Below are 19,354 nucleotides of genomic sequence, written 5' to 3'. Positions count from 1 at the left end.
ACTGTGGCTGGTAAAAACCAGCCTAAATCAGTTGTTCCATGTTCAATCTGTCTAACCCTGTCATGGTTGGTCATACGAATCCAAACTAACTGTGGCCAGAAGAAACCAGCCTAAACAGATTGTAGCCAGTTATAGTCAGTCTAAATCATTTGTGGCCAGTTAAAACTCATCTAAATCAGTTGGAAATAGCCTAGACCAGACAGAACTGGTATAAACAGTTTGGGGCCAGTCACAACTGGTTGAAGCTGATCTCGGCCAGTTTAGACTAGCTTTTAGCTAGTTTCTCCTGGTTTTGACTCATTATGTCTGGCTTCAACGTTATGATGGGCAGTGTCCAGGGATAAACAGCAGTGTCCAGCGCTGACCGCTCATGACTGTTCATAGAACAGTGGCAGTACATGACGAACAGCAAGCCATAGATTATTGGAGTTCCTCAAATTAAAAATAAACTTTTGTGAATTGTGGTTTTGATTTGCCTATACCTTGTGAGTAATGATGCTGAACATATTTTCATGTGCTTCTTGGACATTTATAAATTGTTTTTGTAGAAATGGCTACTGAAGTCCTTGCTCAATGTTTAAAGTAGTTGAAACTGGCTTTGTTGTTTCTTGCCTGTGCAGAAGCTTTTTCGCTTGATGTGATTCCATTTGTCAAATTTTGCTTTTGTTGCCTGTGTTTTTGAGGTCTTACTCCAGAAATCTGTGTCCAGAACAATATTCTGGAGTGTTTCTCCAATGTTTTCTTCTAGTAGTTGCATAGTTTTAAGTCTTAAATTTACAGCCTCAATCGATTTTCATTTGTTTATATGGCAAGAAATAGGAGTCTAGTTTCATTCTTCTGCATAAGGATATCCAGTTTTCCCAGTACTATTCATTGAAGAGACTATCCTTTTCCCAATGTATGTTATTGATGCCTTTGTTGAAAATGAGTTAACTGTATATTTGTGAATTTATTTCTGGGTTCTCTATGTTTTTTATTTTTATTTTTTTAAATGCCCATGCATGTTTTATTAATAAAAACTAACAGTGTCAAGTTAAGCAAGTCAAACAATGAAAGTCTTTTCATATTCCATAAAATATCGCAGAAAAGTTTGTGTTTCAATAAAAAGACTCATTTTAGAACAGGCAGCTAATGTGCAGTTAATGGGTTTTGTGAATAAATTTTAAGAGACTACTGCCTGTCCTTAAATTCCTTTGTCTTTTTATATAAAAAAGAACTATTAAAAATGATTGTCATATTTTGAGTTAAAAATTGTTAAAACATTCCCTATATTTAATTTCAATTTTATAATAGATTACAGAAGATGTTTATGAAACAAACACAACATTTGTTTCAGTACGTGTCTTTAAATGATAGACTTGTAAGTATGTAAACAACTACATAATAAAAGGGTTTCAAATGCTGCCTGTAAGAAATCAGGCAAATTTTACCATAAGCAATAAACCATTCCAAGTCTTCCAAGCCTGCCAGACAGTCTCCATAGCCGCACCAGTGTGGCAATAAGCTTTAACCAAACCAAACAAAAACAAACAAAAGCACTTTGCAATTTGTTGCTGCAAAATAGGGAGAGAAAAGAGTGTATAAACTTGATGGAATCACAACAGTCAATATAATTTAAGGGAGAATAAAGTCAGTAAGGTTGATGGTGTTTATTGTTTAGAAAGTCGAATTCTGCTGTTTGCTTGGGGCTCTTGGACACCGTACCACTGAACAAATGGACAACTCTGCAGTCTCACTCTCTGCCAGCATGGGTGCTGTCCAGACTCACGGCAAATAAACGGCATTCGGTGCTCACCATCCACAACAGGAGGGCGTTTTATTTTCATGTATGAGGATGAAATACAGTTTCTTCAGTAAACTCAGCAAAAACTGTTAAGGGGCAAAAATTAAGTCTGCACTTAAAGAAAAACAGAAAATGAAAAAACACAAAATCCTGAAAAGTAAATAAACGCCCCTCATCAGCACACTGGTATCAAAACACACATCCACAGCACGTCTTACTCCTACAGGAAACAATCCTTACTTATCGGAGGTGCATATCTAAATTCAAGGGCTTACCATTATCTTCTTAGGAGTAGGCCAAACGGAAACAGAAAACCCACATTAAAAAAAAGTTTCTTTTCCCTAAACGTTTTCTTGAAGCTGAATGTGAAGTGGAGAGGACGTCAGTCGTCCTCGTTGTTCTCGTTGAAGTCGTCGTCCTCGTCATCTTCCCGGACGCAGGACACTGGGGTCTCCACCCTGGAGCCACTGTACTGAGGTTGGAGCTGGTGGCCAGCACCCCATCCGCACCGTTGGTCAGGTCAGTGGCAGAGAGTTTCGTGCCCTTAGACGTGGAACGTGCCGTCGTGATGAACACGCCTCCAACAGTTAGTTCCCTGAGCCATTTCTGTCACGTACAGCTCCAGGGCCTCTGGGACCAGACTTCTGGCCATTTTAAGGTCTTCGGCAGAGCAGCTTCCAGACCCCAGCCCACAAGCCGTGCTCATCCGCTTCAGCACTTCTATGTCATCGTATATTTCAGATGTGTTGTCAAATTTAAACAGATACTCGAATTTGTCGTTGGAGATGTTGCAGTCGATGACGGTCTTCTTGCTGGGTTAATGATGATGAAGGGCAGGTGGATGAGCGAGGTGGGCGTCCTTGGCCAGCTGGCCTGCTGCTCCTCTTGCTGGTTTCTCTCTTCACCAGATTCATGAAGGCAATTTGCTGTCGAATAAAAAAACCTGAAATTGAGACTTTCTGTTTTATTCTGTCAAGTCTCCTCCGTCTTTCCACCTCTAAGTTCTGACATTCCTGAGTCGAGTTGGTGGGCAGACCAACCCACTTGATCTCCTTTTTCTCCTTGGAGATGATGTTCATGGCCATCAGCACGTTTAAGGCATTGTAGACGCGCCATCGATGTTCTTCTCGTCATAAGCTGACTCACTTGGTAAGATCTGGTTGCCGGCAGCACTGAACTCTGCGACCAGCTCTTCCGCCACTTCGTGGTAGCAAGCGGTCCCTTTCCACTGCGCCTTGTCTCAGACCTTCATGGAGAAATGCCACAGGCCTTGCTTGCCATTCTTTTCTCCTTTCCTCTTGCGCTTCCCGGCAGACCAACCACGGCTGGTTCTGAGAGGTAAAGTGAATGCTGGCAATGTGTGGCCTACTACCACGAGGGTATTTGACGCTGCCGGTTTCTAAGGTGTACCCGTTACCACTTGCTGGGCAATGTTGTCATTGAACTGCACAAAGATTTTCGACAAGAGCTGCTTCCCGAGCGGGTTGACAATGGAGGGGTGAACTGTCACAAGGGACACTAACGCCTTTTCCCGGACTAAGGTTCTGGTCTATGAAGACCTTGAGTTCTCCGTTGGCTTCAATTAGACCGGCAACTTTTGCCATGTTACCAGATCTGGGAAATCAATGCTGTAAACGATCACCCTCCCGGAGAAGAAAAATAATGTTTCTGGGCGCAGTCCCTGCGTCCCGGAGCAACGTGCAGACCCGCGGGACCACCCCAGACCCCGGGGGCGCCGGCCCAGCTGACAGGTAACTCTAACAAGTGGGCTTCCGGGATCCGAGTCGCGCGCCTGTCACTAGGCCTCCGGCTGCCTCTGCACGCCTGCCCGCGCGCGCTGCAACCGGGTACCCGCAGGCCGCCGTGGGGCGGCCTCTCCTCCCCCACCCTCCGCGCTCTGGCCAACCCTGGCCCTGGCCTCTACCCCCAGTCCGGCGCGGGCGCGGGCGCTGCTGTCAGCCGGAAGGGCCCAGGCCGGGACCCCGGCCCCGCGGTCACCTGGGGAGCCCCCACCGGCGCCGAGCGCGCGGCGTCGGGAAGGGCGTAAGTCTGGGCCGCGCGGCGCCTACATGCGGCGGGGGCGCGGGATGGGGTGGCCGGGGTTCCAGGCCCGCGCCCCGTGCACCCGTCCGCGCCCTTGGGCCCCGCCCACGGCATACCCTACCCGCCGCACCTGGCTGCTAGACCCGGCCGCGTGGGCGGGGGAAGGGGCGGTGCTGAGAGGCGCAGGCAGGAGCCAGGCCGGGCTGTCCAGGTGGTCCCGGCCGTGGAGAGGTCCATCTGGGCGCAGGGACCTCTATGTTTATTTTTTTTTTTTTGCCAGTACCATGCTGTTTTGGCTACTATAACTTTATAGAACATTTTGAAGTCTGGTAGTGGGATGCTTCCAACTTTGTTCTTTTTACTTAAGAATGCTTTGGCTGTTATGGGTCTTTTTTGGCTCCGTATTAGTTTTCGGATTATTGCTTCTATTTCTGTGAGGAATATTACTGATACTTTGCTAGGGATTGCATTGAATCTGTAGAACACTTTGAGTAATATGAACATGTAACAATATTGATTCTTCCAATATGTAAACATGGAATATCTTTTCCCTTTTTTGTGTGTCCCCTTCAATTTCTTTCATTGGTGTTTTATAGTTTTCATTCCAGAGATTTTTCACCTCTTTGATTGGGTTGATTCATACTTCTTTTTCATAGCTATTGTACATTCTTGGTTTTCTTTTTCAGATTGTTCACTGTTGGCATATAGGAAGGCTATTTTTTTGTGTGTGTTGATTTTTTATCTTGCAGTTTTACTAAATTTGTTTATCTGTTATGAGAGATTTTTGATTGAGTCTTTAGGTTTGTCCATATATAAGATAATATAATCTTCAATCAGAATAATTTGACTTTATTATTTCCAGTTTATATGCCCTTTATGTCTTTTTCTTATCCAATTGCTCTGGCTAGGACTTACAGTACTATGTTGAAAAAAAGTAGTGAAAGTGGGCATTCTTGGTTTGTTCTGGATCTCAGGTTTTCCCAGTTCAGTATGATACTAAACTAATTGCACCTGGTAAGAGAAGGTTTCCTGTGGTTGTGGCCAGTTGAAACAGGACTGATTTGGTTGGAAATTGGCCATAATCAGTCTGAACTGGCATATACCAATTGTAGCCAGACAAAGCTAGATAAAACTGGTTGAGGCCAGCCATAGCCAGTGTAAAGTGGCTGTGGCAGTAATAACTGGTCTAAACCAGTTGTGGCCAGGTGTAATTGGTCTAAGCCTATCAGAACCAGCCATAATCTGTTCTGGCAGAACTGGTATGAACTGGTTGAGGCTGGCCCAAACCAGCCAAAACCAATTACAGATGGTCAGAACCAGTCTAAACTGGTTGTGGCCTGTCATAGCTATGCAAAACTAGTTTTGGCCAGTTGAAAACTGACTTAAACTTATGGCAACTGGTCATATTCAGTCTAAAGGGCATTCAAATGGAAAATAAGAAAGTCAAATCATCATTGAAGATGATGTGATATTCTGTATGGAAAAACCTTAAGACTTCACCAGAAAACTCTTATAACAGATAAGCAGCTCAGTAAAGTTGCAGGATACAAGATCAACATACAAAATCAATAGCCTTGTTATATGCCAACAGTGAACAACCTGAAAAACCCGGAAAGTGTGCTAATGTACAATAGCTACAAAAAAAATAGTAGGAAAAACAACTGAAGAAGTGAAAGATCTCTGGAATGAAAACTATTAAATACCAATGAATGAAATTGAAGAGGACACACACAAAAGGGAAAGATATTCTATGTTTGTAGATTGGAAGGATTGAGGGGACACCAAGAATGGGGACATGGTGGAGAAACAAACAAGACAGCCCAAAGGCAAAATTTGCTGGCTGTGCATTTTTGCTACAAGCTGTCTTCAGAGATGTAGACACGGAGCTGGCGAGAGTTGAGGGGATATAGAAGGAAATTGGTGAGAATGACAGATATAATTCATCTGGAAAATAAATGCCTGGGGTATTTTCTGAAAGGCATGCAGGTGAGAAATATGTGACTAAGAGATGGCTTGTTCCAGCAAGTACCCTATGGTGTCTGGCTGTGCCCTGAAGTCAAAAGCAGAGTTATTTGATCATATGACATCTGTGGGGTGATGGTAACTGTTAGCTTTAAGTAGACAGAGAATCTGTGCTGGGGCAGGTGTGTTTGTGCATGGAGGGCAGATGAGGATTGAGAGAGAGGAGTTGTGTATAGTAAGTCCTAAAGGAGAGCGAATGCAGCTAAACAACTCAATAACTCTGTCCTAGTTTCAGCTCCATCAGTGCAAGGGCAAAGCATCGAAATTAGCCTTCAGTACAGTTTATTTGTTGCTATCTAAATTCCAGTTTTTTTTTTTTTGTCAAGTTGGTCCATTTGCATGCAAAGTTGCTAGCTCTAATCTACTCTGATAATGACTTGGGTAAGCAGGTTGAAAATGTCTTACTCCTCCCTAAAGGCTCACTATGTAGAAAGGAAGGAGAGTAAAGCAACCTTTTCATAATTAAACAAGGAAGAAAATTACATCACGTTTTTATACTTTTCATTTTTCTTTACCTCTCACAACTTTGGATGCTGAACTAGGGTTGGCAGGAACATGGACTGGAGAAGATGGGTGACATGTTTCTTGGAATTCAAACTTCTCTTTATCACGATGCCTTAGTAATGCTGCCCAGCCAATTTCTGCATTAAACAAACACAAATTGAAGGAGAGGAACATTATTTAATCTCCCCATGGCCAACGTCCATTAATAACCTAGATTTTCCTGAACCTAAATCTTTTATACAGCTAATTCATCATCTTCCTTTTTTTAAAAAAATGGATTCTTCTCTAAGATTTATTCTCAAAGATACTTAATTCTTTCAACTAACTGATGAGATCGTGAGCTATGACATGGCTGAAATTTTATATTCTCCTTGTGAGAATTGAACACCACTCTTTTCAATTCCAATGCATTTCATTTAGTTCTGTTCTCTGCTGTCCCATTTTCCCTCTTGTTTCATTCTAGAAATCACCAGAGTCAGATCTTGAACTTAATACCCACTTTGAATGCCTAGATCAAGACTCCATTTTGATGGTCTGGGTTAAAACTCTGTAAGTGCTTAATTCCTTTAACCATCCCATTATCAATCTCTTCCCCCATCCCTTTCAGACACTAAACATAGAATAAATGGGATGCATTTACTTAAAAGGCCAGGAACTTTGTGAATGGCCAGCCAGCGTTGGGGCATCACCAGAAGGAATTAATAGAAAGGAAAGCCAGCCCAAGGGGAAATTTTAAATAGGTGAAGTTTATTTAAATTCACTTAATCTCTTTTCCTCAACACCTTTCTTTCTTCTTATGGCTCCTTAATTAACTTCCCCCTTTCTCTTGCCCCACAGAGTGTTCGTGCTACTTTCTGGCTATCCTAGACTATGTATATATATCTGCCTTGTACAGCACCACCATGGTTGCCTGACCCCTCTTTCTTATTCAGATATATATCATCACAGACCTTGCTCTCTAGTGTCCTAAGTAAACCCTAGTTAACTGATAAGCTTAACTGTGCCGGAGAAGGTTAATATGGTGTTTTCTCCTTCAGATTTTGAATTTCAAAAGGAGACTTCAGAAGTTATTTAACCCAAAGGAATGCATATCTTTTGGTGGAATTCTAGGAACCTTGGTAGACAATTTTTGAGATGAGTGGCCCTATTGCTCAGATGCCACCATGTATGTCATTTTCTATGTTGTCCCTAATTAAATTCAGTTCTGCCTCCGGGACTGTAATGGAGAAATTTTAGATAGGTATGCTTTCTAAGTGAATTACTGACTTTATTCATTTATGCAAATCACACCATTTGTTCATTTAATAGAGATTTACTGAGCATCTACTGTATTGCAAGTTGTGAGAGGTGCCTTGGATATACCTGATGCATAAGACAGTATGGCAGTAGTAAAATCTGAACAACCAGAGTTCACTTCCTGGCTTCCTCTAGGGAAGGAATAGTTGCCAAACCTGTCCCATTCATCAAAAAAAAAAAAAAAAAAAAAAATGAAGAATATGTATCACACACTTGAACTTAATCCATGCAGTTCACTTACTGTGGTTCACGAAGAAAGGGTTTGGAAAAACAAGATAAATACTTCAGTCAGGGCACGCTGGCTGCTGAAGCATATTTAAAAATCAAATTACCATTTTAATGGTATGCATCGTTTCCATATCAAATGATGACATTATTGGCAAAGACTAGAAGGTGACACAATTTTGAGTGCTTAAACTGTCCCAACAATAGATGAAGCTATCTTAAAAGGACTACAAAGCCACTCCACCATCTGGCACCCTCTCTCCGCATCCTGGTGTGGATGGGGAAAAAGAATGCTTCCAAGTGGTGAAATGAAATGAAATTGGCTTGCCCTGAGGATGCACATTGGGGAGGGCCTGTTCGGCCATCTGACATTCTTCTTACTGTAACTGCATAAAGGGATGGCTTCCCAAGCAACAGTCTTATAAACAAACTATTTTTTATTATTACAAGTAGACAGGTTTACTACAGGTTTATTGTAGAAAGCACAGCAGAACACAAAGCAAAAAAAAGAAGTCATTTATAAAACGTGGAAATAGCTAATATTGATATTTCAGTGTATATCCTTCCAGTCTTTAAAATTTCCTGTGTGCATTCGTGTGTGTGTGTTTATGTGTGTATGTGTGTGTTTTCAAAGCAAAAATGAAATCAAACTGTATTATTTTCCATTTAACACAGGCTGACTTCATAAGCGTGTGGCCTGTGCTTGGTTTAATGATCTACTGTTGCCATCATGAAATACTTAATTTTATCTTTGAACCTGTGTGTTGTAAGTGAAGTCCGATGGGAGTGAAGGAGATGCATGCAATATGGGTGGCTCCTGTTCTTGATGCCTCATTTGCATATAGTGTTCACAGTGCTCCATAAGCACAGAATTCCAATGGGTCCACAATGCAAGGGACTTTGTGAGACTGAAAGCAAGCATGAGGTAAGCATGTTATATCTATAACTGAATGCTCACCATCCTGAGGGACTGTGCTTTCCGCTTGAACCACAGCTAGCTTCTAATGCAGAGAGAAGACAATGAACGTTTTAAGCAACATGAAGGACCAAGAAAACTTATCATATCCTTTCTTACACAGGTTACCTCCCTGTATTAGCCAAGCACTTGAAATGATGACATAGAAGGAAAAAGTAAGCAACCTGTAATTCCTTTCCTCTCAGTTCTTCCTTACTCATCAGTAAACCAAAGGTAGAGAGTGCTGGTAGACTGGGGGTACATCAAGAAGTGAAATAAAAACTTCAGTTTACTTTGTGAACTCATTTCCATGTTCTGGCAAGAGAGAAATACATATGTATATGAAAACTCAAAGTAGAAATTGTATAATTTTGGTGATTCTAAACAAGAAATGGTTTTATTCACATTTTGAACTTGTACCACACGATAGAAAGATGAATGGTACAATTCATGCTAATAAATTTTTAAATTTTATTTACTTAACAACATTAAATAGTAAATTAAGAATTCATGTCAAGTCAAATGAGAGACCACAGAAGAAAGGAAAGATACTTTTTTTGTTTAGGGTCCCTCATTTTCATTTTCCACTGGGCCCTGTGAACTATATAGCCAACCTTGACTGAATGATACATTGTGATCATTTTTTTCAAATCATTAAATATGATTTATTTTTATTTTTATTAAATGTTTTAATAGACTTTATTTTTAGAGAAATTTTAGGTTTACAGCAAAACTGAATGCAAGATACAGACAGTTCCAACGTATGTCTTGTCCTCACATACACACAGCCTCCCCCGTTATCAATATCCCCCAACTAGAGTGGTAAATTTGCTATAATTGATAAACCTATATTGACATGTCATTGTCACTCAATGTCCACAGTTTACATTAGAGTTCATTGTTAGTGTTGTACATTCTATGGGTTCGAATGAATTTATAACGACACATATCCACCATTATAGTATCTTACAGAATAGTTTCACTGCCCTAAAAATCTTCTGTGCTCCATAAACATGATTTTAAAAGATTATTACTAACATCTGTATAGTAAATGGCTTCAATTGATGAATTTACTTAACTTATTTTCTATAACTTTTTGGACATTTAGAAGATTAACCATGTGTTTCAATTAGTTGTTTATTATGGTATGATGAAAATCTCTGTATGCCAGTCCTTACATACATCTATGGCTGTTTCCTTAAGGAAATTCCAATAAGTAGAATTGCTAAGTCAAATGATATGTGCATTTATAAGCATTTTGAGATATAGTGACACAGTTATCCTGGGAAAGTTGGTAACAATGTCCAATTTCTACCTTAATACAGCAACCACATTCAGTACTTCATCTATCCCTTCAATTACTGTTTGTATCCATGCATTCAGTCTTTGGTGTTTTTCACCCACTTTTTCTTTCATCATAATCCCTACTCTGTGTCAGGTACTGTATCAGGAAGGTACTGGACCAAATGATGAAGACCTGACTTTATGGAACTGACTTGACTTTATGGAACTGACAGTCAAGTGGGAAAGTTCAGACTGAACCCCACAAATACCTATGTATTTACAAACTGCAATGAGTTCTGTGAAGGAAAGGCTAGAGTGCTTTTAGAGCATTGAGTTGGCATCTTCACTTGGTTGGAGTGTCAAGAATGTTTCCCCTGAAGAGGTCATAGCTAGGTGAGACTTGAAGGAAAAGTTGAAATTAAGTTGGTAAAGGAAAGGAGAAGGAGAATGGAAGCGTCATAGACAGATGACCAGCCTGACCAAAGGCCTGTGGCAGGAGGGGTGAAGTCATGGAAGCGAAAGTCCAGTGTGGTTGGAGCACAGAGAGCAGAGGGGAAAGTTGAGAGAGACAAAGCTGGAGGCACGGATTGGACCAGAGGTCCACAAACTGTGGCCACCAGGTTAGATCCAGCTTGCTGTCTATTTTTATAAATAAAGTTGCATTTGAATACAGGCATGCTCATTTGTTACTGTATTGTCTATGACTGCTTTTGAGTTACAATGGCAGGGGTAAGTAGTTCCAAGAGAGACTGCGTGACCCCAAAAGGCTGCAATATTTACTGTTATGCCCTTTATGGAAAAAGCTTGCCTACTGCTAGACAAGACCATGCAAGGTCTTGAAGTCTGTAGAGAGGTTTCATTCTTTACCCCGGAACAGTGGGAAGTGATTAAAAGATTGAAAGATATAAGTAGCATGTGATTTGTATTTTGGAATGGACTGGAAGGTGCAGAGGAAAATGCAGGGAGACCAGTGAAGACTGTCACAGTATTCCAGGCGGGAGCCAATGGACCCTTGCAAGAGGGTAGTGGCTTTAGAGATGGAAATTGAAAGACATTTGAGAAGCAAAACCAAGAGGATATAACATGATGGGAGAGGGAGAGAGTTATCAAAAATTACCCCTAGGTTTCTGTTTAGTACAATTGCATGAACCATGGTGCTCTTTACAGAAATAAGGAAGACTGGAAAAGGACCCACTGAGAGTGCCCAGGGAGATATTAATGAGTTCAGTGTGAGGTACCTTTGAGATAGCCAAGAGGATTTCGAACAGGCAATTGGATAAAGGTTTCTACAGCTCAGAAAAGTAGTGAATACTCCCCATTGTAATTTGGCCAAAAACATACTTAGTATCTCATTATATATTTTCTACTGGGTTTATATTTGCCACTGAATTTTTAATACAAAGAACATTTATTTGGTGTCTATGATGTGCTAAGCACTTGTGAGTTACGGCAAGAGAATGCAGATATAAATAAAATAGGCTTTCTATTCTCAAGATTACACAATCTACAATATAAAGCAGTCACTAATGAATGGTATTAGAGTTGAGACCAAAAATGCTATGGGAGCAAAAAGCAAAAATAAAACCAAAATGATGTGGGAAGTGCAGTTATTCTGTCAGGGGGGAGAAATCCACAAAGGAGGTGGTACTGGAGAAAGGATGAATGGGGTTTCAGATGGTAAAGAGGGGGTGGTCAATATAACAGGGGCAAAGGGAATGGGGTTTCAGATGGTAAAGAGGGGTGAGATCAATGTATACCGGGGCAAAAGGAATAGCGTGAGCTGGAGAGTGGAGCTGAGAAAGGTTATCAGTTACTGGTGGGCAGTTCTTCTGAAATAAAAGAAATTTGTGGTTTTTCTATTCTTACTAAACCCAGGAGTACCTGCCTGAGCTTAGAACAATACTTGGCACCCTAATTCTGCTTTGGTCTAATCTTCATTTCTGGTGAGCATATGGTGCTTTGCCACCTATATTGCAGATATGAGATCTTATCTGACTGATTCCTTACTCCCATAGTGAAATAATTAATTGTTTTATCCTTTGCACTCTCATATTGCTTTATCTTTTATGCTTAAATTGCTCTTGTCACACACTATTGGGGTTAAATATAGATGCATTTCTCTATCTACCAGGACATGAACTTATTAAGGGTTGCTATTCTGTCTTCTACATCTTTGGACCTTCAGTGCCTAGAACAGTGCAAAGTAATAGCAACAACAATGGCAAACATCCGCTGAATCAAATTAAATGGAAGCCAGAAACTTCTGGCTCTAGTGTTGGTGTTTGAGTGATCTAATGAAAAGTCCCGGGCTACATGCTGGTGAGGACTGGGAGCAAGAGAAGAAATTGAATTTGAATAATTGAATTTTAAGAAGCAGGCATATGCTTCTGCTGTAACCTCACCACACCAGACAGCATAGCCCAGATGCAAATCAAAATGCATTATGTATTTAATGTGTCTCATGGGGTTGGCATCCGAGATAATAGGAAGAGAAGGCAGGGATTATAATCAAAGTAGTAACATCTAAAGACATTTAGCTAGTGGGGAAAGGTCAGGGCGTATCTTTGGATATTTAGTCAATCTTGTGCTAGAGAAGAGTGGATATGATTGAGGGATGTGTGTGTTGGAGGGGGATGTGGATGTGTTTGTGTGTGCTGTAGATAATTTAGAGACAGAAGAAATGAAGTGGAAAAATCAGGATCTCTGGGGCAGGTGTTTCTTGGAGTTTTGAGAGTTGGATATCAATTCTGATTGTTGGTACTAATGTATGGTGCTTGAATTTGAGAATAATAAAAATACTTTGCCCCTGGGGAAACAATGTGTTGTTTCTCAGTTTCTCCTGAAGTTAGGGCAAGAGAAAATGAGATTTTGTGGAACCAAGAAGAAATTAAGTTATGAGGAAGAGGGAAGATATCTAACACCTGCCATATGCCAAACACTTTGTCTTCTTAAATATACCTCCAACACAGTTATAAGTGAGGTATCAGTATCTATGTTTTGAGTGAGAGAAAATGGAGGACCAGAGAGGTTGAATAACATCCTTAATATCACACAGTTGAGAAGAGGCAGGGCTGGGGTTCAGACTCACGTTTGATTAATTACAAAGCCCCTGATTTCATCACCACCTTCTCTTATCTTCCTAGATTCTGAAATCTGAAAAGTGGCTATAAAACTTTTGTGTGATACCCTCCTCCACAGACATGTGAGGGGTGGCAATATAGGTGTTGTCGTGGTACGGACTCATTGTTATTGAGGGGCAGGTAGATAGATAGCCTCAATGAGCTCTGAGTGCCTCATTTAGATCTACAGTATCCTTATGAGTAAGCCCTACATTCCCTTGTGATGCTGTTGTACTAGAAAAGTTGTGATTTTCATCTAAAGGTCTTAGAACTGCCTTCTAGATTCCAAACAGAGAGACAGAAAAGAGAGGATAAAAGGAAGTTGAGAATTCCCAGGACACTAAAGGCTGACAAAACTCTAGTTATTGTACATTACAAACTACCTTCATGATCATTTAATGCAGTGCTTTCACTTTACAGATAAAGACACTAAAGCCGGGGACTGACTCCAGAAAATTTACTTCGAAATGTCAAATATACCCCTGTGGTCTTGCTACAGTCCCTTTCAGCACGTCTTCACCTCCCCGGACATTTCCACTCCCCAGGAGCACATGACCCTTATCATTTTTTATAGGGCCTTTCCCCCAGAGAGTTCTCAAATTCAGGACTTGGTAAGGTCTGAACATATTACCCTTATTGGATTTTCTGTATTTAAGAAATCTAAATGTCCCTCATTTAAAAAATATATATTCTCATAAAAATTTTAGAATATAAAATTAATATAAGAATATCGTTTGATATTCTTCCATCCAGACACAACCATTCTTAATAGTTTAGTAACAGTTTCCTTCCAGTCTTTTTTGCTTTTCAAATGTATCCTTGTTTCCATGTTGCATTAGGAAGCAATTTGAATAGGGGAGTTCAAAACTAAATTTCAGGCATGTGGGACTGATGTTTGGCTCTGTGAATGCGCACACACGCATACACACACTCACACACACACTATACACACACACACACATATACACACATACACACACACACACACATATATATAGTGGCCCCAGAGTGGTGTAAGCTGGCACCAATGTTAGTGGGCCCAGACAGGCCTGTATATACACACACACACACACACACACGCACACACATATGTGTATATATATGTGTGTATATATATGTGTGTGTATATATATACATATATAGAGAGAGAGTGTGTGTGTGTATGTGTGTGAGTATGTGTGTGTGTAGGGGTAGAAAAGACTGGAAAGTTGGGTTTGGGGGGATTGTAGTAAACCCAACCTAGCATCTTGAAATCCATGGCATCAGTGACTGCCACAACTCTCTCAAACCTGGGGCTGAGTGCTTTCCTTGGCAAAGGGGTGCCCAACAGCACCCCTTTGCCAAACACTTAGTATAATTCATCTCCTTTGGGTGTCATTCAAATGGGGACCACAACATGATCAAATGGTGGCTGGATAACCACAATGTCTGCTCCTGCCATCTCTGGTCATGAAAAACTGCTCGGAAAAGAAGAAGCAAGAAACAGAATTTTTAAAAAATCATCCAAAAGGAGTCAGACGCCTTTGGGAACTCATCAATGCCATCTTGTCACCCGTCAGAGGCAGAGCAATTGAGAGATCAAGAGCTGAGTTATCTGCTTTCTCAGTCCAGAAAGAAGAAAACTGGCTCCATCAGGGCCAACCGAAGGAACATGCTTCCAGGATCACACAGAGCGCCTCAGCATTTCTCACTGTCTCCACTGTGTTTTTCCGTTGACAATTCTGAAGCCTCGCCACAGCAACCAGCTGTCTCTGTCAACCCCAGCGTTTTCCTGTCTCTCACGCTTTCCCTTGCTCTCCATCACACAAAAGAGTTCTGTTAACTAGAAGCCTTTGCAGTGTGTCTGTGAGGTCGTGGTGGTAAGAACCTCTGTTGCCCAAAGCTGCCGGTGGCTGTCTGGGGCTCCAGACATTTTTAAGATCAAAATCAGGAGGAAAAAATATCAAACCACTTTTTGAAGCTACTGCTCCAGCATTCTTTGGAGTGCCCAGTCTCCTCCCTATGCACAGCCCCAGGCACTGTCTGACCCAGCCTTTTATGCACTTACACTCCAGAACATTTCCAAAAATACACATCCACTTTAACAAAAAGTCATCTGAGCCAGTGTTCCCTTAGCGGAAGGAGGCTCTGTTTATGCTCTAAGTCCTCTTGCTTCCAGGAAACGAAGATGGGAGGGACATGAAACCCCCAGGTGAGTAGGCAACAGCCTTATGCTTGTTAGTCCTCTCATATCCCCACCAGGTGGAATGGCTCCTACTAGGCAGAATGGCTTTCTGTGAATAAAATGGCTCCCTCTGGGTAGAACAATTCCCCTTGACTAGAAGGGTTCCCCTTAAGTAGAATAGTTTCCTACCCCCCCACCCCCCTGGGTAGAATGGTTCCACCCGGGTAGAATGGCTTCCCCTGGGTAAAATGGCTCCCTCTGGCTGAGCTTCTCCTGCCTCAGGACTCCTATGGCCATAGACGGCAAGGAGGAGCCCAAAACCTCTAGGTGACAAGTGGGTAACAATTCTAGTACTTCCACTCACTGGTTGGTGTGACCTTGGACACATCTTAACATTTTTGACCTTTGGTCAGTTTTCTCACCAATAAATTGAGACAAATAATACTTCTCTCCTGGATTTGTGAGAATTAAGGTAGCAACATATGCTTAAAGCCTAATACAGTGAGCACATGGTCAATTTGTGGATGCAATAGCTGGTATTACTATGTCTAAGTTATTACTATGTCTTTCCATATCTGGATCTCCCTCCTAGTTAGGGTCTCCATATGACTCATCTAGCTTTTTATGTGAGGGAATCTATGTACTTAGACACATAAAGAATAGAAACATCCAAGGAGGTAAAAGTCTGACCCCTAGGAGTTGCCCTGCCCCACGAGCCAGACATAATCCTGCTACTGGGCACAGAAGAAGATGACCCAAGGCTAAGGGCCCTTAGAAGGACTTCATGCCTCCAAAGATTCTTCCTCAGTCTGACTGACTGATGCCAGAACTCCCACCACAACACATTCTTTTCTATGATCTCTGTTAAAGAAATAATTCCCCAGAGGGCTTACACATTATCAGATATTTGTCCTTGTTTGTGACTGGGAAGGATGTTGACAAAAAAAAATATGTGGCTGTTTGAAAGTCAAGGAGTCATGGAGTCATAGTCAGACCTGGGAGGAACTTTCTTTGAGATCATCCTATGGTTGTTTGTATGTTTGTTTTTGTTTTTGTTTCGACAAGGAATAATCTGAAGCCCAGAGGCTTTTAAAGTTGCAGCAAAGCTGCTGTGCAGTGTGAGAAAAGACACATGAAGCAGAAATCTGGGAATCTGGAAGACCAACCTTACTGAATTTTAGAGATGCGCCTCCAGGCCATCCGTATCCACGTTCTCTCCCCCAGTTTTAGAATGAGTTTTTAGAACAATTTTAACTCTGTGGAATTGTGAAAAAATTCAAATGTCAACAGTATAAGTGGAGTTTATATTGTATATAGTAAAATAAAATTTAAGGCTTATGTTAGGAATGTTCTTAGGTAATTTTAACATAGGTAAGTTTTGATTCCTCAGTTTACTAATGGAGTTCCAGGGCAGAGTCTGTTTCTCTCATATCCAGGGCCCTTGTCCACACCTGACTGTCCTGGTGTGTCTGGCATGGAACACAGCCAGAGGTGGCCTTGACTGCAAGTTGTTTGTCAGAATGACAGCTTTTTCTGCTAAATGCTCCCTCCCTCTCATGCATGTTGGCACCAAAAATGCCAGAAAATGAAAATTGCAATAAATAAAGGACACTTGCCTCTCCGCTTCAGCATCAGATTAGAGTTCTCCAGCACACTCTCCTTTCCTTTTCTCTTCCATGGAAAGGGGAAATTGGAGGAAATTTTCTGTGGGAAATTGGAGAGTAACCTGATTAGGTCAGACTAAATGGGGAAGTTTTCTAAATGGTCTTTTGAAGTTAGCCTTCTGCCTGTCTCCATTCCCTAACTGCTCCACGTCTAACACATAGAGGAACGAGGCACATATACTTGGAAAATTCACTAGGAACTGGCTAAAGGAATTACCAAGAGAGAGAAGTCATGAATTCACCAGTATACACTGAGCACTTGCCATGTGCCTGGAGCTCTGCTAGTCAACAGGTGAGGTGCAAATATGGCTGTTCTGTAGTGTGCAGTGATGGTGAGAAGGGAGTTAGAGATTTAAAAAGAAGATTATTTGAATATTTGGTCGCTTTATGGTGTTCTGTATGTCATCAAGGCTTTGCTCATTCTTTTTAATTCTTTTTTAAAATTTTTGTCTGACTGTGTTATTTCAAAAGGTCTGTCTTCAAGTTCTAAGATTCTTTCATCTGCTTGATCCAGTCTATTGAAGCTTTTGGATGTATTACATTTTATATTTTATTTAATGAATTCTTCAGTTCCAGAATTTCTATTTGGTTCTTTTTTATGATATCTGTCTTTTTTGGCAGATTTCTCATTCATAGTCTGAATAATTTTTTTTCTGAATTCTTTGTATTGTTTTGCAGAATTCTCTTATATCTCACTGAGCTTCTTTAGCACCAATAAATTGAATTCCTTCTTTTCAGGATTTTGTGTATTTCATTTTAATTGGTATCTGTTGCTGGAGAGCTAATTGTGTTCCTTTGAAGGTGTCACATTTCCTTATTTTTTCATGTTTCCTGCTCTTATACTGATATCTGTGCATCTGGTGTAACAGTCACTTCTGCCAGTTTTTTGAATTTGCTTTCATAGGAGAAGACTTTTTCCTGAGGATGAATCTATGGTGTTAGTTGAATAAAGCATTTGGCTTTGATTCTGAGTGTGTGCAGTAGTATAGTCTCTATATGATTTCTTTGGATGCAAACAGTGTCAGTGGTATCTGTAATTTTCTTGGTGGCTTAATGGAGGATGTGGAGAAGTCTTGCTGGGGACTGGAATGCCAGGTGAGCTAGTCCTTGGACTCCAGTGGTGGCAGTGGTGGGCCAAGCATGTTGGTCCTTGGGTTCCCAAGTGGTGTATGCTGGCACCAATGTTAGTGGGCCCAGGCAGGCTAATTCTTGGCCCTCCAGGTGGCTTACTTAGATGCCAGTAGTAGCAGCAGGGGGTCAGATTGGTGGATGGGTTCTCATGCCCCTGGGCAGATGGTGTGGTCTGGATGTTAGCAGTATCAGTGGCAGGATGGTCCTCTGGGTCCAAGTGGTCTGTACTGGTATTGGCAGTGGCTGCAATGAGCTGGACTGGGCAACCTCCAGGCCCACAAGAGGCATGTACAGGTAGTTGCCAGCTGTAATGGTAGCAGCCTGGTAGATAAGTCCAACTTCAGTCTCCCAGAAGAAGTACCAATAGTGGCGGATTGGGTTGGGCAATCTCCTCGTTCACAGACTATGTGCTGTGATATGGGGCAGGGGGCAGCAAGGAGCGGGAGGACTTGTTTTCAGCACTCCTGATGGTGTGAACAGGCACTAGCCATGGTAAACAGGGGTGAAGCAATTCCCAGGACACCTGCAGAATACTTGGGTGGGAGCAGCAGTGGCTGCACTACCTCCCTGCCACCGGAGAGAGCGGTGCTGCCTTCAGTGATGGCAGCCTAGACTGGCAAGTGGGGAGCTCGCATGCTACTCATGCCTCAGCCCCGATGGCAAATGCACTTCAGTCGCTGCTGCAGTAGTCTGTGCCTGGGTCTTGCCTTTGCCCCAGGAGCAGTAGCCCGTGAACACTCACACTTAAGCCTGGCACCTAAGCCCTGAAGTTAGCAGCTTCTCTTGCACCTTAATCCCTGCACTACTGGGCCCCAAAAGAGTGCACAGTGTATTGGGGGCGGGGCTCTAAAATGGTGCTTTGCTGTAGCTGCTTAAGTCTCAGGGAGGGTGTGGACCCAGAGCAAGCAGCTTCCCTAGGGCAGTGCCATTGCACAATCTCCTGGCAATTTCCAATGTTAGTTTCAGGGCCTGTGAGGGTCAAAGGGCTCTCTTATGGCTAGGACTGCAGGAGTTCACAGTGGGAATATGGACTACTGAGTGTATCACTTACTCTTTCCCCTTATTAAGGAGTTTCTCTTGGCTCCAAGGCAATCTGGCTGACCAGGTTGCCACATTTCCTTCTCCTTCCTTGCTTTAGGTATTTCCTGTCACTTTTCTGTTGAA

General features: G+C 41.9%; 1 pseudogene across 1 annotated transcript; it reads right to left on the bottom strand.

The window, feature by feature from the left end:
* Nucleotides 1–1,100: 1,100 nt before the first annotated feature.
* On the bottom strand, nucleotides 1,101–3,528 carry LOC117074643 (annotated as a pseudogene). Its single transcript, XR_004433650.1, has 2 exons — nucleotides 2,059–3,528; nucleotides 1,101–1,869 (listed from the first exon to the last, which is right to left on the bottom strand). The product of XR_004433650.1 is annotated as a transcription factor Dp-1-like (transcript).
* Between the last annotated feature and the right edge of the window lie 15,826 nt (nucleotides 3,529–19,354).

The sequence above is a fragment of the Trachypithecus francoisi genome, unplaced genomic scaffold (genome assembly GCF_009764315.1).
Source record: "Trachypithecus francoisi isolate TF-2019V2 unplaced genomic scaffold, Tfra_2.0 Lachesis_group5, whole genome shotgun sequence".
NCBI classification, from domain to species: Eukaryota; Metazoa; Chordata; class Mammalia; order Primates; family Cercopithecidae; genus Trachypithecus; species Trachypithecus francoisi.
The sequence above is the reverse complement of the archived record's forward strand: the minus strand, read 5'-3'. Positions and strand labels throughout refer to the sequence as shown.